At 34.4% G+C, this 22,680-nt stretch overlaps 1 protein-coding gene across 2 annotated transcripts in view; it reads right to left on the bottom strand.

Annotated features, from left to right (window-relative positions):
* The window catches only part of GRID2 (glutamate ionotropic receptor delta type subunit 2), a 1,416,273-nt gene that overhangs the window by 1,099,367 nt on the left and 294,226 nt on the right, over positions 1-22,680 (bottom strand). The gene's annotated exons all lie outside the window — the stretch shown is intronic.

Raw genomic sequence — 22,680 nt, 5'->3', positions numbered from 1 at the left:
CTGTAATCCAAGCAGAGAGCTCTTCACTTGAGGCATATCTGGTACTTTGGCCTCTGTGTAATTTTTTCCGAAGTAGATCTCTAGTGTCACATATCAGTTTGGTTTATGGATTAACATTAATTTTTCATGCAATTGAATAGCACCATATCAGACAGTGTATTCAGTGAAACATTCCTTCAGCAGAATGTTGATAAATACATCTGAAAAAAATGGCTCAATTAAAAATCTTGGTAGTCTTGCATTTGAAGTAAATGTTAAAAGATTTCTTTAAAACTGGAATTTTTAGAACATTATACAAGAAACTTTGAATCTTGTAAGGTTGCACAAACTATAGACAACACTTTTTTTTTTTTTTTTTTTTGGGGGGTACAGCAGGTTCAATCAACTGTTTTTATACACATATCCCCATATTCCCTCCCTTCCTTGACGCCCCCTCCTCGAGTCCCCCCCACCCTCCCTGCCCCAGCCTCAACACTTCTTTATTTGGTGTGGTACTTCCTTCATTCTTTAAACAGAGCATGTGACTTAGTGTTCTGATAGTACACTTTGGGTAACACTTTATTAAAAGGAAAACATTCTAGAAATAGCTAATCTTTTTTAAGGGTTAAATACAATTAATGCACTTAAATATATACATATTTTATATTTCATATGCCATTTGCAGATATTAGTACAAACATCTGTGTCTAAATGTGTTTTATACATTGTGTCAGCAGAAGTCTGTTTTAGAAACCAAAGGATTCAGAGAGCTCTCAGTTTACATACACACACACACACACACACACACACGTATTTTAATGACTACTAACTGCCAAGTCCAAGCACATACAATTATTATTATGAAGACTATTACCAGAGAGTGCTCCAGGAGTTTTATACCATCTCTGTGTGATAGCTGTTATCAGATAGCTGTTATCAGAGCTCTATGTGATTACTTCCATGCTGCATAGGAGAAAACAGAACTTCACAGATATTCAGTTGCTCATTCAAAACCTCTCAGGTTAAAGTGGCAGAATAGAACTTAAGTCTCTATGACTTTCAGGTTTATAGCATTTCTGTCACACTGTTTAAATACCCTACAGAAAAGCTATCAAAGTACCCTAAGAATGCAGAAATAAGAAATCAATTCTATTCACCTTTGTTTTTACACTAACTAGAAAAAATTCTTAAATATATTCGCTGAAAAGTAATAATATCCCTAATCCATATTTTAGAGATGCTACTTTGGTTAGACAGTGGAAATGAAAATAGATTCCACTATTAAAGCACATAAAATCTCTCTAGAGAGCAACAGTTATTGATACATTCTAAAATTAAGTGATTCTTAGAAAATTAACAGGGAAGAGTTTCATTACTGTCTGCTTTAAAATTGAAAACATAATCATAAAATACTATTACTGGAGCCATAAAAAATTAGCTGGACTAGGAAACTGAAATAAATTATGCACAGTTATCAAATACGACTGTAAAATTTGCTTATGATGATCTTAAATCTAATGATAAAGAAATATTTGGAAATCAGAAAATTATTTTGTAATAAATATTTTACTTATAGGAAAGCTAAAATAAAACTAAAAACTATAATAAAAAGTATTGAAGATGTGCTGTTTGTTAAGAATGTTAGATTTTTCAAATGCAAATATTAAACCTCTGCAACCAAAAAGATGGTTTAAAATAACAAATATCCCTTTCAGATATATTCTTAATTTCACAGTATATCTTGTATTTACTTTATGAGTCCTATCTGTTTATCATTGTATTATAAATTTCAAGCCATTTTTATTCTTTTTTACTTATTTCCCTACTTATGAGCACTGTTCAATGATTTTGCTTTATGCTCTTGAATTTAGTTATCACTTTTAAGACCCTTGCTATTCATTGAGAACTTAGTTAATAAAAATATCAAAGGTGTTGCAAGAACAGATAACATTTAATTGTGGTTAACTGCTTTACATATATTCATTATTTTTTTCTTTATTACTAGTATTTGTGTCATTTTACAAATAATGGAACTGAAGTATTAATGGTACAATAAGCCCGAAGTTACATGGAAAGTATTCAGTAAAAAGAGTAATCAAATCCAGGGTTCATGTTTCAGTTGTTCTCTGACTCTAGCTTCTACACCGAGTTATCATGATAAATGCTAAAACGTGAGTAACAACAGCATGTATCCAGGCTCTACATTTTAAAGATTTATTTAAATAAATCATCTATATATTTGATAAACTTTCATCAAATAGAAAATAAATATGAAATCAGTCAAGCTGCAACAAATCTAAAATTGATGTAACACTGGGCATTATAATAAAATATGTGAGCTGTACATGTCAAGAGATCATAATAAAAAACAAAACTTCGGAGAATTTTGATCTACGAGCTCTGAAATATACCTTCAAATGAATAGCAGCAATATCTTTTATGAGTTTTCTAAATTTCCAATTTGCATTTATATGTTCCTAACAATCTCTATTTGCCATATTATCTTAACTGGAATTAATATCATGATACTACCAGATACTGGTGTCTTTGGAAAACACAGACTCTTGGTTAACTTAGAAACAACTGTAATATATACTAGTAAGGAAAATAATCTGAACTAGCGTCATTAAACAATTCCTCTACTAATATTAGAATAAAAGTGGTGTTTCAGCTGAAAGCGAGCTGTCAGGGCTGATTTCCCTCCAAAGAAACAACAAATAAGTTAAATTATCAGAATTTTAAAGGTCTATGGGAGTTTAGTGTCCTTGGTTCTTCTATCTCATTCTTCCTCAGTCACTAAAGCAATCCACTTAAGATTCTCATTTATTGCAACATGACAGATTAAATGTCCAGACTCACTGTCCTACTTAAAAATATATTAAATACTAGATAAAATATCTATTTCTTGAATATACATGAGTTGGCAAGAAAGTGAGCAACACTAAGGCTAGGGATTGAAGGGCAGAATCACACAGCTATATGAAACCAAGAAGCTGGCTTTCACCTTGTAGACAACTGCTAAGCTTCTAAACTTGTGTTGGTTCTTACAGACCGTTCATCCTGGAACACCAAAAGTTTGCATCCTCAGTCAGATGAACTAGAAATATATTTACCAACTTTCCTTCTCTAAAAATGGCTCAAAACAGAGGAAAAGAAAAAATTTTTCTGAGAATTCAAACTCATAAGCCAAAACTCACCAAAGAGTCTAGGTTCCCAACTCTCTGGGTTCCAGAAAAAAATCTGAAGGTAAGAATTTAATTTAATGAGATCAGTTTTCATTAGAAATTCCAGATCACTGACAAAAAGCAAAGCAAAGTTTTTCTCAATTTATATCTCAGGTGTCAAGGAATTGTCATAGGTAAAAGTTTAAGAAAGATGAGCAGGTCAGGACATGGAAGCAACCTAAATGCCCATCAACAAATGAATGGATATAGAAGATGTGGCATATATACACAATGGAATATTACTCAGCTATAAAAAGGGATGAGATGGAGTTATATGTCATGAGGTGGATAGAACTACAATCTGTCATACAGAGTGAAGTAAGTCAGAAAGAGAAGGACAAATATTGTATGCTAACTCACATTACGGAATCTAAAAATGGTACTGATGAACTCAGTGACAAGAACAAGGATGCAGAAACAGAGAATGGACTGGAGAACTCGAGGTATGGGAGGGGGCGGGGGGTGAAGGGGAAACTGAGACGAAGCAAGAGAGTAGCACAGACATATATACACTACCAACTGTAAAATAGATAGTCAGTGGGAAGTTGTTGTATAACAAAGGGAGTCCAACTCGAAGATGGAAGATGCCTTAGAGGACTGGGACGGGAAGGGTGGGGGGGACTCGAGGAGGGGGGGAGTCAAGGAAGGGAGGGAATACGGGGATATGTGTATAAAAACAGATGATTGAACTTGGTGTACTCCCAAAAAAATAAAATTAAAAAAAAAAAAGATGAGCAGGTAACATTTTTTTAAAAAGTCATGAAAAACATATGGAAGTAAGGCAGCATGAGTGACAGCTAGCTGAAACAAAGATAGGATTCATGATGTGAAAAATCCAGACATCAAAATTATGAGAAACAGAATAGAAAACTGATATTTATATTTTAGGAAATAAAATAAAGGTTTGATAATATAATTAAAAACACAGATATAAAAAAGAATCAAACAAAACTGCTACAAATGAAAAATACAGCAGTTGAAATAAAAAACTCGATGGATGGTTTGAAGAGTGGATTACTACACATAGGCAGGGAATTTGTGTTGTGGGATAATATACTATAAGGCAGAGCGATATAAAATGTAAAAGAGAGGTTAAGAGCTATGTACTGATATGATCAAATGAGTATGTCAAAATCACACATCTAATCCAAATTCTAGAAGTATAAAACAGAAAGAATGGGGCACAGGTAAAACTTGAGGCAATTCCCAGCCATGGCAAAAAGACTCCAATCCACAGATTCAAGAAATCCAGCTGAATTCATCTCCTTCATAAAAGAAATTTACATTCTCTTAAACCCATATCTCCACAAAAATATCTCAACTACAAATCATGTGGTCCCATGTAATCACATGAATAAACTCACAATTCCAACAATTTAATGAAAAATATTGTTGAGTGAGTAAAAGACCAAGTATTGTATTTCATTAAAACCAAAAATAGACTGTTCTCTTTTGAGCTAACAAGCCATACCTTAACTTATTCTGTATACTTATTATAACTTATTCCCATCATGTCTTTTATTTATCTGACTGAACCAGTTAACATAGTCACAATAGGACTCTTGGATGAAAACACAGTTTTTAAAAAACAGCAGATATAAGATAAAAACTAACTCTCCAAAGGGATTCCATTTTAGATGTTTGTTTTCTGTTAGTGAATTCAAACATTTTGAAAATTAGTTCTTTAAAAACACTATTTGAGAAAAAAACTAAAAGTAATAGTTTCATATTTATGTATTGTTAAAAATGTGAATTTGAAAATGAATACTTTAGAAGTAAATTCAAATAAAGATTATTTAACTTTCATGAGAACTGAAAATAGTAAGTTGATTATTATGATGAGGATATTTTTCAGAACATATGTTTGATGATTGAAAAATTATGAAAAATTTTGGAAGTTAAGTTTATAAACTTTTCCAAATTTTCTTTACTGTGAAAAATAAAACAAAAAATCCCAAGAAGTTCTAAGGACACAGACAGCAAAAGAAGTGAAAACTTAAGCACAGTCAGGTAATATTCAGGCTTGGTGTGTTCAATTGTGATGTGTGAAGTCAAATTTGCACCTGTCATGGGATCTGTCAGTGCTGGCAGGGGACATTGTAAGCTGAGCAGCCACACTTTACAGAGCAGCATTATCATCCAATAATGCAACCTTTGACATGTCACCATTCACAGTATGCTGAAGACTGACGACAAGAAAACCACTAGAATGTACAACCAAACAATTTACAGGATTCAAAGGCTGAAGTCTTTCTCTTCCCACACTATCCCCTACCACCACATGATCCGATGAAATACATCACTGGGGGATGGATTGGTAGAGGGTGAGCAAGGAGGTTTGAAGTACAAAGAACCTGGAACCGTTTTTCCCTTGAAACCATGTGATTTTTTAACAAATAGTTTCACTGGGTAATGACTTAGTTGTTCTGGATGAAACATCTGAGGATTTTTTTTTCCCTGAACATCCTCTGAGTTTTAACTTGGTGATAACATACACATTTTAGAGGTAATTACGTTCTTTTGCAAAGAAGCCAAAAAGGCTTCTACACTATATCACCCTGGGACAGAGAGATGAACAGAGGAGTCCTCAGAGTGCTGCCTTGGAAACCTGCCACTGTGTGATGGCAGCTGGTGATTAATAATCTTCAACGAAATAGTAATTCAAGCAGGATTAAACCGGCTTACAAACTCTATGGTACTAACAGTCAAAATTGGTATAATCTAATTTTAAACAGTCCCTAAAATATGAAATGGCCTATACACTATTACTTGGATAGTATAAGACACAAGAGCTATGCAAGATACTCAGCATGTCCAGTCCATGATTAATCAGATGCCAATTTTTAACACCATCCTCTAATCATTAATTAAATCTTACCAACCCATTTTTTTTAAGAAACAGAATGCACTCATCAACTTCTCTAATACGATGTATTCATAAGGTTCTTATGCAAATGTAATATGGATAAACTCATATTCACATGACACAGCCAGATGAAATAGATTAAAACTGTTGTTTGCTAAAGAAAATTATGGATTTTTCTATGGATTAATTGGTAGTAACACAATGTACTTGAAATTAAAGAAATATTGAAGATTATTTTCAATGATTGAAAATGTACTTCAAAAATAGTTGTGTTGAAAGTTTTGAAATGTTATCTATAGTAAAAATCAGTTAAAGCACTATGTTACTATATGACTTTTTATAAGAAAGATATTTTAAAATGCTTAAAGTTATTTTCTTTCCTAAAGGTATATAGCAAACTTGTACAAGAATTTTTAAAAATTTCTAGTGTCTCTTCCCAATTCAATTTAAAATCAAAACAAAATAGACTCACAAACTCCAAATTATTAAGAAAAAAAGCAAAAAGGCTTTCTAACACCTAAAATCCTATCTAAGAAGCTCAGGGAAATAACAAACAAGATGTTTTTATACTTGTTTGATGGAGAAATAATAAAGAAATAAAACATCAGTGGTGAAGATATAACAAGTACATCCAAGTAACAAACATCCCATGTCTGAGGGCAGCTGAGAACATATCTATAGTCTCAAGGGTATATACACACAAAAAAATGTTGCTACCTTCCTTTAGCCATCATAATTAGAAAACAAAGGCCTGAGGTCAACTCAAAGTGCTGCTGACTCAAATGTCTTGCTTACTTTCAGGCAATAAATGCTACATATGTTTGTGCCTGAGGATTTTCATCACTATTTCTTTTTATGTCTGGAGACTTTGGCTCAGATTCGAACCAAACATAGTAGTTCAAAACAATGAAGTATTCTCACCCAAATCCCTATTTCTCTACATCACAAAATCAGCACACACTTGGCATTCCTGGCAGCTCTTGGCACTGTGACTGTGGGTCAAAACTGTGAAGCTCTGGCAATGCACTGTGGGGAAGTGTCTTTACTGCAGCTGCCAACACTTATGTTTGACCCAGTGAATCAACTTAAATCTCTCAATCCCTCACTCTCTGTCTCAGTTTCCATCCATCTTTCTCTCAGCAAGGAATGCACATGAATTACAATTAAATTTTAGATATTGTTGTTTCTAATGCAATACAAGATCAGTGATGTTTAATATGGTCTGGAAAGTCTGAAAAAACAAGAAATGTTTCTGTTAGTGTATTTTTTTTGTTTGTTTTAAGTTTTCCCTGAGATATTCTCCTGCCACTGAGATTCTTCCATCTTATTTCAAATACATGAATATATATAAATATATATATTTATACACAAACATACACACCACATACACCCCAGCACTGCTTTGACCACTTTCATTTGCTGACTTTCTGAAGAGTGAGTTTCTACTTCTATCTTCTTATCTTTGTAGCATCAAAAGGAGATGTCTCAACTGTACTTGAATAAAACATGGGCTTTTCAAGTGCGAAAGGGCACATGTGCTAATAACCTGGAGTGTTAAGCAAATGCAGTACTCTATGGCAGATATGTCTTTGGGAGTTTTAAGAGTGCCCTAGGAACAATAAAATTACAATGTTCAGCTCTGCCACAATCCTGTTATTCCTCACCTTGGAAAACATTAAAAATGCAAATTAAAAAATTTTTAGTGAATGAATAAAACATAAGACTCTTTTGTCCTTTTATAATACTGTAGATGGTGGTAAAAGCAGAAAGTGAGAGGTAAACTCATGCTTCTGTGTTTCAACTGACATACTGTTCACCTTTTGTGACAGTGATCATCTTCATGGTGAATTTATGTAATGACAATGCCAATATTCCCCTGCATCAGAAAAAGAAATTGGAAGATTATTTGGATAATCTTTGTATTATTCAGAGTACCTTTAGCTAGATTTAGGACAATCTGTAGTGGTTTTGTTTGCCTTTTAATAAATATGGCTATTATGCCCTAAACTTTAATCTGTGGAGACTCTGATATATTGAATATGTAAATAAATCAGAAATATGCTACACCAAAAATCATTATTTGCTCTCCCCAAAACGTTAAAGTTATGGACAATACAGGCTTTATCACTGATAATTGAATGATTTTCTGAGTCATAAAACTTAATGTCTCTTATTTTCTCTCTACCATATCATAAATTATAGTTGGCTCAAGAATAATGGAAAACAGAAGAGAGACAGAGTTACAAAGAAATAAATCAGAATTTAGAAATTCACTATATGTAGCTTAACACAAAATTTGCTGGTAACTAATATAAAATGAAAAATTCTTTCCTCCTTCCTCCTCCCACCTTCTTCTGTTTGTTCTTTTTTGCTGTTTCTCTAACATATACCAATTGCCATTTTAAAGGTAGTCCAATTTCACAAATTTCAGTTGTGTTTTTATAAAATTACTAAAAGGCAAAGTTTGTAGTGGTTTAGCTTATGTCAGGGGCTTTAGTGTTTCACCTCTCATCAATTCCAGTGTCCTCAGCAACTCTTTATCTTTCCTATTATATCTTGGCAGTTCATAGTTTTACTTTGCTATAGATACTAGGGGATGAATTATACTGAATTTGAAATCATTCTGCCATTCAGGAACACTGCGAAAATGGTTAATTAACCAAATCTACTTAGTAGGTGTATCAGTCATTTTTGACATATAAGTTGCAGTGATGATCTCTGAATTCCTAAGGGAAGAAAAGGTAACTAAGGAAGCAAAATACAAAATTAGAATCTGTTTCAATAGAAAAATAAATAAGCAAAACTGGTTCTTTCTTTAAGAAATATGGAGGAAAAGTATTCTCTAGTTTTATGTGATAATAGTCTAATTCCAATGAAAGCTAATTGTTCTAGCAAGGATGTTGAAAGGTGAAAATTTTAAGGCAAGGTTGAGATTTTAAAGTATACAATTTTCAAACTTGAATGACCTTTCCAACAATGAACACATGGAAAGTATTTGAAATACTGAACACCAAGGAAGTAAATCTTAGCTAGAACAAAGCATTCATTATTTCTAATGGTATTAAAATCTGGTTACTCTTCAGTCTTTTAAATGTCAAGACATATTATTTGTGGATCAGAGCAATATAGTGTTTTCTTGGGCAGAAAATAATTAAACACAAAATCAAGCATATCTAATATCCTTGAAAATCTACCAAAACATTCATTTAGAAAAGTGGTTTTTTAACACCCGCTCTTGCAATTAAATGAAATCAACATATACCAATTTAGGCAACAGATTTTTGGATTTGAAATCAGATTTGACACTCAAAATCTATTCATTATTTATTGCATCATGTGGAGGTGAATAAAGGTTAACAGACACCAAAGTAAAGTTACTTAATGTTGAAATATATATATATATAGTCTCAGCTCAAATGAAATAAAAACTCTTACTTAAAATCTAGACGAGAGAAAAGATGGTGGCGAAGTAGAGGGATGCGGAATGCATCCCTCTCCACAGATGCATCGGGAATGCACCAAAAGAGGCAATAATTCCCACAGAGAACCAACTGAACACCAACAGACGACCTCGGACACCAGAAAGGACTGCAAGGATCCCGATATAACCGGAGGGAGGCATCTACAATGGCTCAAAAAGGGTGAAGCAGCTGAGCTGTGGCAGATGGGAGGGGGTGAGAAACACACGGAGGGTCCGCACCATGGCTCAGCATTCCTGGACTGAGACTTCGATTCACAGCCGAACAGGGGGTCTGGGAGCGGGAGCGTGGGAACCGGAGAACTGGTTCAGGGTGAGAAACATTGTCGCCAATGGGGAAACGGACCGAGAGGACAGGAGGGAAGAAGTCCGCAGCGAGGAGTGCCTGCCCCTGAGAACTGCTGGCCATGGTGGCAGCTGCTCCTGGCTCATGGGAGGTGGGGAGGAGCCGAGGGCATAGCCTCTCTCTCTCTCTCTCTCTCTCTGTGCCTGCAATGGGCAGAGGAAGGACCCCTGTGGGCCAAGCTAAGGCACTCAGGGATAACAAAGGCCCTTAGGCCCTCAGGCGGGGCTGGCTTAGAGTGCCAGCAGCCGAGAGCAAAAAAGCCTGGAGAGAGGCACAACTCTGAGACATTCTGTTTACACCTGAGCCACCTGCATCCCTCTGCAACAGGCACCTCCACACCCAATGGAACCACCATGACCCAAACAGCGCGCCCCTGCTCACTCACTCCCAGGGGAAGGAGCCACTATTGTACCCTCTCCCTCCCCACACACTAGCGCTTACAGACGAACAATAAAGGAAGCTCTCCTGGTAACAGAATAATACAAAAAACCCAAGGCAGGTAGAAGGGCACTTACAGCTGAGACTCCAAGGAAAGAGAAATATTAGTATTAATTCTATTGAACTGGCCTCTTCTGGGGTCAGTTTTAGATTTTTGTTTTTTTTTTTCCTTTTTCTTTTTCTTTATTAATTACAATCTTAGTCCTAAGGGATCTACAAGTTTTATAACATATTTTTTTAATTCTATTTTTTATTCTATTTTTATTTTTAGCCTTTTTATATACTTCTATTTCTAGCTAAGTTTTTTGTAGTGCATATCTCTCCTACTTTCCTTTCATCTCTATCTTTTATACATTTCTATTTCTTTCTTTTTATTTTCATATTTCCAGTCACACTACACTCTTCTGTTGCCCTGTTTTCTATCCTTTTTTAGTTTATTTTATCTTAACATACTTATAAGCAACATTATCGATATGCTCAGTCCCCTTACTTTATTCTCCAGATGACAAACCGCCTTGGTATTTATTATTAGGTTTTTCTCTTTATCTTAGTTCTTAGTATAATTTTCAAATTTCATTCTGAGACTCTCCATTCTGTCTGGTGGTACTCTAGCTCTTTTCTATATTTGATCCTAGCTTTCACTACCTCCCTGGATTTGTGTTTGTGTGTGTGTGGTGTTATTGGTTTGTTTGTTTGTTTGTTTTGGCTTTAGTTTCTGTTTTCTTCTCTTTTGGTTTTGAATTTCTGTTGGTTTCTTCTTTGAATGTCTGATAGCATGCTGGGGCTATTCTGTCAGTTTTTTCTAGTGCCTTATGTTCTATTTGATTCAGTAATTGTGTGTCTTATACATGTATGTGTTTCCAAGACTTAGTATTTGTTTGACTCAACACTCTGCCATTATTCGGGGGCTTGGACAGTCTTCTTTAAACCCCTCTATGGCTGGGACAAGCAACCCCAGAAGTTTGGACTACCATAAGAAAATAAAAGAAACACCATGCAGGCAAAGGAGCAGGAAAAAAACCCACAAGACCAAACAAATGAGGAGGAAATAGGAAAAATGCCTGAAAAAGAATTCAGAGTAATGATAGTAAAAATGATACAAAATCTCAATAACAAAATACAGAAAGTACAAGAAACAGTTAATAAGGACTCAGAAGAACTAAAGAACAAACAAACAGCAATGGACAACAAAATACCTAAAATTAAAAATACTCTAGATGGTATAAACAGCAGAATAACTGAGGCAGAAGAATGAATAAATGAGTTGGAAGATAGAATGGGGGAAATAACTGCCACAGAGCAGGAAAAAGAAAAAAGAATAAAAAGAATAGCAGACTGTCTCAGAGACCTCAGTGATAACATTAAGCACACCAACATTCGAACCATAGGCATTCCAGAAGAAGAAGAAAAAAAGAAAGGGTCTGAGAAAATAATTGAAGAGATTATAGTGGAAAACTTCCCCAACATGGGAAAGGAAATAATTCACCAAGTCCAAGAAGCACAGAGAGTCCCATACAGAATAAACCCAAGGAGAAATACACCAAAGCACATATGAATCAAACTAATGACAATTAAACACAAAGAAAAAATATTAAAAGCAGCAAGAGAAAAGCAACAAATAACATATAAGGCAAAACCCATAAGGATAACAGCGGACTTTTCCACAGAAACTCTGCAGGCCAAGGGAATGGCAGGATATACTGAAAGTCCTGAAAGAGAGAAACCTACAGCCAAGAATACTCTACCCAGCAAGAATCTCATTCAGATTTGACGGAGAAATCAAAAGCTTTCCAGACAAGCAAAAGTTAAGAGAATTCAGCATCACCAAACCAGCCTTACAACAACCGCTAAAGGAACTTCTCTAAGTAGGAGACACAAGAGAAGGAAAACACCTACAAAACAATCCCAAAACAATTAAGAAAATGGTAATCGGAACACACATGTCAATAATCACCTTAATGTAACAGGATTAAATGCTCCAACCAAAAGGCACAGACTGGCTGAATGGATACAAAAACAAGACCCTTCTATATGCTGCCTACAAGAAACCCACTTCAGACCAAGCGATCCATATAGAATGAAAGTAAAGGGATGGAAAAAGATATTCCATGCAAGTGGAAGTCAAAAGAAAGCTGGAGTAGCAATACTCAAAACAGACAAATAGGCTTTAAAGCAAAGACTATTACAAGAGACAAGGAAGGACACTACATAATGATCAAGGGATCCATTCAAGAAGAACATATCACAATGGTAAATATCTATGCCCCTAACATAAGAGTACCTCAATACATAAGGCAAATGCTAATAGCCATAAAATGGGAAATCGACAGTAACACAATAATAGTAGGAGACTTGAACACCCCACTTACATCAATGGACAGATCATCCAAACAGAAAATAAAAAAGGACACACAAGCTTTAAATGACACATTAGACCATCTCGACTTAAGTGATATTTATAGGGCATTCCATCCAAAAATGACAGAATACACTTTCTTCTCAAATGCACACGGAACATTTTCCGGAATAGATCACATCTTGAGTTACAAACCAAACCTCGGCAAATTCAAGAAAACTGAAATCATATCAAGCATCTTCTCTGACCACAACGCCATGAGACTAGATATCAATTACAGGAAAAAAACTGCACAAAGTACAAACACATGGAGGCTAAACAATACACTATTAAACAACCAAGAAATCATTAAAGAAATCAAAGAGGAAATCAAAAAATATCTAGAAACAAATGAGAATGAAAACACAACAACCCAAAACCTATGGGACGCAGCAAAAGCAGTTCTAAGAGGGAAGTTTATAGCAATACAGTCCTACCTTAAGAAACAAGAAAAATATAGAATAAACAACCTAACCTTACACCTAAAACAATTAGAGAAAGAAGAACAAAGAAACCCCCAAGTGAGCAGAAGGAAAGAAATCATAAAGATCAGATCAGGAATAAATGAAAAAGAAAGGAAGGAAACAATAGCAAAAATTAATGAAACTAAAAGCTGGTTCTTTGAGAAGATAAACAAACTTGATAAACCATTAGCCAGACACATCAGGAAGAAAAGGGAGAAGATGCAAATCAATACAATTAGAAATGAAAAAGAAGTAACAACGGACACCACAGAAATACGAAAGATCATAAGAGACTACTACACGCAACTATATGCCAATAAATTGGATAACCTAGAAGAAATGGATAAATTCTTAGAAAAATACAAGCTTCCAAGACTGAAACAGGAAGAAATAGAAACTATGAACAGACCAATCACAAGTACGGAAATTGAGGCAGTGATTAAAAATCTCCCAACAAACAAAAGCCCAGGGCCAGATGGCTTCACAGGCGAATTCTATCAAACATTTCAAGAAGAGCTAACACCTATCCTTCTCAAACTCTTCCAAAATGTAGCAGAAGGAGGAACACTCCCAAACTCATTCTAAGAGGCCACCATCACCCTGATACCAAAACCAGGCAAAGACGTCAGAAAAAAGAAAATTACAGACCAATATCATTGAAGAATATAGATGCAAATATCCTCAACAAAATACTAGCTAACAGTATCCAACAGCATATTAAAAGGATCATACACCATGATCAAGTGGGGTTTATCCCTGGGATGCAAGGAGTCTTCAATATACGCAATTCAATCAACATGATACATCATATCAACAAACTGAAGGATAAAAAAAATATGATAATCTCAATAGATGCAGAAAAAGCTTCTGACAAAATTTAACATCCATTTATGATAAAAACTCCCCAGAAAATGGGCAGAGAAGGAAATTACCTCAACATAATAAAAGCCATATATGAGAAACCAAAAGCCAACATCGTTCTAAATGGGGAAAAACTGGAAGAATTCCCTCTAAGAACAGGAACAAGACAAGGGTGCCCATTCTCACCATTATTATTCAACATAGTTTTGGAATTTTTAGCCACAGCAATCAGAGAAGAAAAAGAAATAAAAGGAACCCAAATTGGAATAGAGGAAATAAAATTGTCACTCTTTGCAGATGACCTGATATTATACATAGAAAATCCGAAAGACTCTACCAGAAAACTGCTAGCACTAATTGATGAATTTAGTAAAGTAGAAGGATAAGAAATTAATGTACAGAAACCTATTGCATTCCTATACACTAACAATGGAAGAGCAGAAAGAGAAATTAAGGAAACTCTCCTATTTACCATTGCAACAAAAAGAATAAAATACCTTGGAATAAACCTGCCTAAGGAAGCAAAAGACCTGTATGCAGAAAACTATAAGACACTGATGAAAGAAATCAAAGATGACACAAACAGATGGAGGGACATACCATATTCTTGGATTGGAAGAATCAACATGGTGAAAATGACTGTATTACCCAAAGTAATTTACAGATTCAACACAATCCCTATCAAATTACCAAGGGCATTTTTCACAGAACTAGAACAACAAATCTTATGATTTGTATGGAAACACAAAGGACCCCAAATAGCCAAAGCAATCCTGAGAAGGAAAGACGGAGTTGGTGGAATTAGGCTTCTTGACTTCAAACTGTACTACAAGGCCACAGTGATCAAGACAGTACGGTACTGGCACAAAAATAGAAAGGAAGATTGATGGAACAGAATAGAGAACTCAGGGGTAAGTCCAAACACATATAGGCAGTTTATCTTTGACAACAGAGGCAAGAATATACAATGGAAAAAAGACAGCCTCTTCAATAAGTGGTGCTGGGAAAATTGGACAGCAACATGTAAAAGAATGAAATGAGGACACTTCCTAACACCATACACAAAAAGAAACTCCAAATGGATTAAAGACCTACATGTAAGGCCAGACACTATAAAACTCCTAGAGGAAAACATAGGCAGAACACTCTGTGACATTCATCAAAGCAAGATCCTTTTTCACCCACCTCCTAGAATCATGGAAATAAAGTCAAGAATAAACAAATGGGACCTAATGAAACTTAAAAGCTTTTGCACAGTGAAAGAAACTATAAAGAAGACAAGAAGGCAACCCTCAAAATGAGAGAAAATACTTACCAACAAAACAACAGACAAAGGATTAATCTCCAAAATATACAAGCAGCTCATGCAGCTTAATACCAAAAAAGCAATAATCCAATCCACAAATGGGTGGAAGACCTAAACAGATGTTTCTCCAAAGAAGACATACAGATGGCCAACAAACACATGAAAAGATGCTCAACATCACTCATCATCAGAGAAATGCAAGTCAAAGCCACAATGAGGTATCACCTCACACTGGTCAGAATGGCCATCATCACAAAATCTAGAAACAACAAATGTTGGAGAGGGTGTGGAGAAAAGGGAACTCTCCTGCACTGTTGGTGGGAATGTAAGTTGGTCCAGCCACTATGGAAAACAGTTTGGAGGTTCCTTAAAAAACTACAAATAGAACTACCATATGATCCAGTAATCCCACTACTGGGCATATACCCAGAGAAAACCATAATCCAAAAAGAAACATGTACCATAATGTTCATTGCAGCACTATTTACAATAGTCAGGACATGGAAGCAACCTAAATGCCCCTCAACAAATGAATGGATAAAGAAGATGTGGCATATATATACAATGGAATATTACTCAGCTATAAAAAGGAATGAGATGGAGCTATATATAATGAGGTGGATAGATCTAGAGTCTGTCATAAAGAGTGAAGTAAGCTAGAACGAGAAAAACAAATACTGTATGCTAACTCATATATACGGAATCTTAAAAAAAATGGTACTGATGAACCCAGTGACAAGACAAGAATAAGGATGCAGATGTAGAGAATGGACTGGAGGTCACGAGGTTGGGGGAGCGGAATTTAAGGGGAAGCTGGGACGCAGTGAGAGAGTAGCATAGACATAGATACACTACCAACTGTAAAATAGATAGCCAGTGGGAAGTTGCTGTATAACAAAGGGTGATCAACTTGATGATGGATGATGCCTTTGAGGGCTGGGACGGGGAGGGTGGGGGGGGGGAGTCGAGGGAGTTAGCCAATATGGTGATATGTGTATAAATACAGCTGATTAACTTTGGTGTACCTCAAAAACTGGTACAAGAGTGTAAAGCAATTTTATTCTAATAAAAGAAAATCTAAAACATTGAAGTACAAATAATACTTCTGTCTCATGATCACAGAATTTCTGATCAGAAAAATTATTCAAAATATTTAAAAGTCAATACCTTATTTATAGATGAAATAATTCTGATCAAGTGCTTCCTGTTTTCCTGACAGAACAATTCCAGCGCTCAGTAAACAAACGCTAATTCCTGGGCCTTTGCATTGTACCACATTCTAAATTAAGGTTTAACCATCAAGCATCCCAACTTTGAGTTACTTTCTACTCTTCCCTCTGGTGGTACATTAACTCTGTTCTGAGTGCCATACTTGTTTGAAATATTGCTTTGTTATCTAAATCACGATCTAGAGCCTTTATCCAGATACTCCAAATCTTGGGGACTTTAAAAAACATTACAGAGCTCATTACTTAAGACAGAACAAGAGATAGGAAAAAGAGTAAAAGAGACAGAAAAAAGACCCCTTCTAGTTTTATCCCATTATTATTCACTATATAAAAGAGAGAAGTATCTCCATGGAATATGATATCCCCTTCAGACATAAGCTTTGCTACGCATTTCAGTTCACAATTACAACATACTGAATACCTTAATTTTCCACATAGATGTTGTCTCCAATTGGATTATAGTTAAAACAGTCTAATTTAGTAAACTCGTATAGTATAACTTACTAATTTTTAAAGCCTCCATAATGTATGTTTTTCCTACCTCAGTCTTATATTAATGCTTCATTCCATCAGAATAAAATACCTCAGTAGAGGAAACTGCCCACTGTTAATGTAACACATTACTTACTTTTTGTTAAGAATAAAAATAACCACAACCCCTGTTCTAAAGAAGTTTAGGGTTCAGTAGGTTAGAACCAAGAAAAGAACTGATTACAATACAGGGTAACAGGTTCAGCATTAGCACAGGATGCTGTGGATGAACCAGAGAGGAATCCATAGGAAAGCACACCAAGTTAGGGAAACCTTTGTTATGTAGGAAAGGTTTCTTCAAGGAAATGGCATGTGAGCAATCATCAAAAACTGAGAAAGTTTCAGTGGGACAGAAAAGAGGGAAAATCATTCTCACAGAGAGAACAAGAAGTCTACTTGCAAGTGAAAAAAACATGGAGTTATAAAATGATGATTCTAGGAAATCTAAGTAATTCATGATACTTGCAACACAGAATGCATACAGAAATGGGAAGAAACATAGGATAGAAATATATGATATGCAAATATCAGGGTAGCCATTTTTAAAGATTTCTGTTCGTTCTAAACACATATAAACAGAGCAGTACAAAATGGCCAAATACTAGTTAACTGATTTCCTTATAGCCTATTCTGTAAAATGATAGATGTCTAGACTCAAGATTTCATGATGTGAACTAGGACAATATTAAAAGTTTGGAAATGTTTTACAACACCAACTAAACACCACTGTATCACTGCGTTATAATCAGCTGAGCTCAGAAATAATTTTAACACCACTTTTCAAATGGATTCCTAAAAGCATTACATTCAAATTTAGGAAATGCTGAAATGATGAATGGTATAATTACTTTCATTGTGCTACTGTGAATAAACATCTACACTCTTATTTATTCTCAAATGTTCTTCCAACTAAAGAAGAAAAAAAAAACAGAAAATGCATTTTTAAAATATGTCCTTCAGTATTTTAGTGATCTAATACTCAGTTATTAAAATAAAAAAACTAATTTTTATACATCTAAAACACATTTCCCCAAATACACACTACTAGACTTATGTTTTTTTCTATTCATCACCTTCTTTATATATCATTATAAACCTGTACCAGGCTTTCTGGCTATTTGAGGAGAAGAAATTGTGCCTGACAGCAAGTGGCATGTTATATCCAATTCCATTTTCCACCTCTTTTCCCTTCACTTTCGACACCTTTCTGGGAAGCCCAGTGCTTAATTGAATACTTAGGGGTGTTACATGTGAAACATTTTGAAGTAGTTCAATGGGGATGATTTACAGCAATATACAAGAAGACAGATGTACTGAGAAGGTTAGAAATGGTCCTATGTGTTATACATAGTAAAATGGAGCACCTGACACCACATTAATACTTATTAACATCCTAGGGGATTAGACCCTATCAAGAGCCTCAGACTCTGAAGCCTATAAATTTTGCATATCTGAGGTTCTAGGACTGACCTTTTATTAGCATACCTAAGAGAAAAAACAAATTCAATGGGCTGATAAAGTACTTGTTAAAAAACAACAAATAATTTTTCTACTGTTTGATTTCACACAGATTAACATGTACAAAGGTAATTTTGGATTTATGCTATTCCATTTTTTGTATCATTTCCTCGGTACTAATTATATTCAGTAAGCCCTAAGATTATGATAAACATTTAAGAAATACCAGCTGATGTTTCTGAAAAGACTGATATTAGGAGTTTATTGATTTACCTCTTCAATAACCACCTCTTACCCCAAAACTAATGTCAGAAGAAGAAAGAAAACTATAACAAAGAAAGTATGAAAAGATGATTTAAAAGGTAAAACAGGGTTTAAAGTGATTTGGAAAGACAAGAGTGGTAATAACTGACTTGAAGTAGAAACAGTCTGCTGAAATGCCTGCAAAAGAAGGAGCAATAAGAGACCCAATCTGCCCTCAGAAAACTTCTGGGAATCCTTGCTAGGAAGCGTAAGTTCCACAGGAGTTATGGATGAAGGGTACATATGGAAACAAAAATATCTCCTTAAAATTTGTGAATAGAGGTGTGGAGGAATACCCAGTCTCCTTCTTAGTCCTGCACAACTGTTATCTTCCTTACCCTCTCAACCTTCACTTGAGAATTCTACCTGGAGACAGGAACCAGGCACCCTACTTCTACTGCTTAGTGAGAGCCTGTTGTACTCCAGGAATTTGTTAAGAAGTTGTTAAACAGAGCAATTATTAAATCTTAAATTTTATAAACTTTCAATTAAATTATATTAAAGACAATGATAATAAATTCAAAACTATCATATTCCCAAGTATTTTACTGTTAGCTATGTTCTTGACTTTTTTTCTGTACCTATATGGTAGACATACTATATGTTATATATAAATATTATATAATGAAACATTATTATATAGTAGTGGGCTACTGCACACCTTTTCCTAACTTGGTGTTCAGTGACATCATGTAGCCTGAAATTGGCTATGGTGGAAATATTTACACATTAATGGAAATTAGCAAACATGATATAAGTCAGAGCTTTATTTACTGTTTTGTTGTTTGTCCAGGTTTAAGAAAGTAAAGGAGAAAATATAAATATGCAGATTAAACCTGTAAGTGTGTTATATCTACTGCTAAAGTTGAAAGATGTTTCAGTTAAAACGAATATAATTTTTACAAATGTGAGAAATATTTTAACAATAGATCACGTATCATATTAAATTACAATAATTGTATTGTATAAAGTGTTGGTGTATTGGTGTATTTGGGATGCAACACCATTTGTCAAATTAAGGTTGAATTGTAACTATTGGTTGATTATGGATATAAGAATTTGGTAAAAAATTAGTGGAAACATTCTGTGAGAAGCAGTTGGCTACATGGAGTGTACTCTAAAGTAATCAATATTTTATTATTATTTGTAAATTGTATGCTACACATCCTTTATATTAGTAAAATTTATAACAAACACATTTATGAAGCATATAGGCACATACATTTTCTTTTTTTGTTGTTGTTTGGAGAACCAGTTTTTAAACATTTATCAGCACATCCTGTATACCAGGAACAAGTTGGTGAAAAAGAGGGACTTAAGTTAAAAAGAGAAGAATGTAAGAAACAGTTTACTGCAAAATTGCTGTTGCAAGATGCCAACATCCATTAACTCTTAAAATACTGCTTCCCTTCCATTCTATGCCACATATCTTTTTTGATCCTTGTAATCGCTCACGTCTCTTAAACTTTCTCATTTTTAAAGTATGTTTGCCTCTCTATGACTGATTCTGCAGAATTTCTTCTGATCTGTACTCTAGTTAATAAGTTTCTCTCAGCTGTTCTTATTCTGCTAACTTTCCAAATAACTCAATCATCATATTTCTAGAAGTTCTCTTTGATTTTTGCTTTCTACTTGTTTTTCTTTTTTTCTGAATTCTGCCTGATCATCTTTGAGGGTCTTTTGCATTTACTAATTATTTTGATTCTTTCTCTTTATTTAAACATATTCATTATATTTATTTTATATTTTGCTTTGTAATTTTTTGAGTCTGATATTTTTGTCATAAGCATCTTTGCTATAGACATCATTGCCTCAAGCATTTTTGCTGCAAACACTTTTCCTGCATAACTAATTTGCCATAAAGCAATTTTGCCATAAAAATAAAACAACAACAAAAAAGAGGAATACAGAAAAGGAGATAATGAAACATGAGATGAATAACAAATTTAAAATGACTTTATTTAGAAATACAAAATGTTTGAATACCTTTAAAATGTGTGTAGATTCATGGCAATACTGTGCAAATAACTGATTTTATTTTGTGGGTTGTACCTAAACACTTAGCTTCACAGTCTTTCATTCATATTATTTTACACATTTTTTTTTTCTTGTTGATTCATTTCTTTGTTGGGCATTGCAATCTTTTTTTTTCACGAAGATTTCTTCCTTCATTAAAACAGGTATTAGTTCCCAAATATTAAGATGCATATTTGTAACTGAGTTTTGTATTGTGTTGTTTGTTGTCTGTTCTTGGCATATCGTCACATGTCCATTCAGAGATATTCCAAAGTTCTGTGGGAAATGTGGGTTCAACTCTGTACCTTCAAGGTCCTCAGCCTCTTTCTCCTCCAACATAGTGTGTTTCAAGATAAGAAACCAATTCTTGGGGCAAATCATCATCATCTGTCATGATTTTCATGATTTTTGTTTGACACTCTAGATGTCAAACCAAACTGTCAATCCATTATTTTATCTTCCATGGCAAAACTGCCTTAACATCAATTAGTTATGTGACAAAAATGTATGCAGCAAAATTCTTCTGGCAAAGATGTCTATGGCAAAGATGTTTATGGCAAAATAGCTAGAACCTTATTTTTTACCTATGGTCTCTGGCCCACGGTCCTTTGTTTCTTATGTACTTTGTGATTGTGTTATGTCATTGTGCTTATACTGCTTGCTGTCTTCTCTATGGGAATCATTAAAAGCCACCTGGGTTGAAAATTTAAAATTCCATAAAGATTTCGCATTTTGTAAAATACTTGGAAACATTGCTAATTAATCCTAAATCCATTTTAAGATTAATATTGGCTTCTGTTTCTCTGCACCATGAAATAGCATGAATTGAGGATCCACTTCCACATGAGAGTCTTTTCATGACCATGAATTCTGAAGAGATTTTTGCACCCTCTACCTAGCAAAGCTGAGACAGATTTTTTTTTAGTCTGCTTGAATTTTTTGTTTAATGTTTTTTAATTCATTCTTGATTGCAGCCCCTTGTGTATTCAATCTCATGCAAACTGAGAATAGACGCCAAAACCCGCATGGGCCCAAATCTTCCTACACACATGCCAAAACCATCAAAAGCAAATCTCTAGGCTAGTCAGGATCTGACTGAAGATGCCCCAAGGCCAAGTGACAACTTGAGAACTAATGAACTATGTCATTTGTCAAATGACTTAGTTCCTTGACTCAACTGAATTTCTTATTTTCTTGAAAACTCACCTATGCAATAAAGTGATAGGGGTTTTTTTGTTGTTTGATTTTAATTTTATGAATATTTTAGGTGTTTTAAGGAAATGAAATCTAGGATATCTAGACTTCCATGTTGCCCAAAATCAGATTTCTAAACATAATTGTGCCAAACAGATTTTAAAAAACATAAATGAAAAATAAAATGTAAATAGAATGAACGATTAAAATGGAAAAGTCTTCAGGTATATAACTAATAGTTTTTTTAGGTATTAAGATTATCCATGATGTATTTTATTCCTGATTATTTTGTAGTTTACAAAAGTTTCTCTAACAAATATAAATTACATTGGAAAAGAACACTGCTTTGTGCCAGGCATTGCTATAAATGCTTTACATTTACCACCCCACTTAATCTTCACAACAGAACTCTGAGTTAAGTAATACTATTATTTCCACTTCACAGACGAGAAATTCAAAGACAAAAAACCAAGTTCATGAAGTTAGTAAGTGATAAACTGGGTTTTGTTTTGTTTTGTTTTTTAACATAAGCTTTCCTCCCATAAAGACTACTTCTTAAACACTGTGTATTATTTCCTCTCAGTATGAATTG

Source organism: Hippopotamus amphibius, chromosome 3, assembly GCF_030028045.1.
Source record: "Hippopotamus amphibius kiboko isolate mHipAmp2 chromosome 3, mHipAmp2.hap2, whole genome shotgun sequence".
NCBI classification, from domain to species: Eukaryota; Metazoa; Chordata; class Mammalia; order Artiodactyla; family Hippopotamidae; genus Hippopotamus; species Hippopotamus amphibius.
Note: the sequence above shows the minus strand (reverse complement) of the source record. Positions and strands in the feature narration are given on the sequence as shown.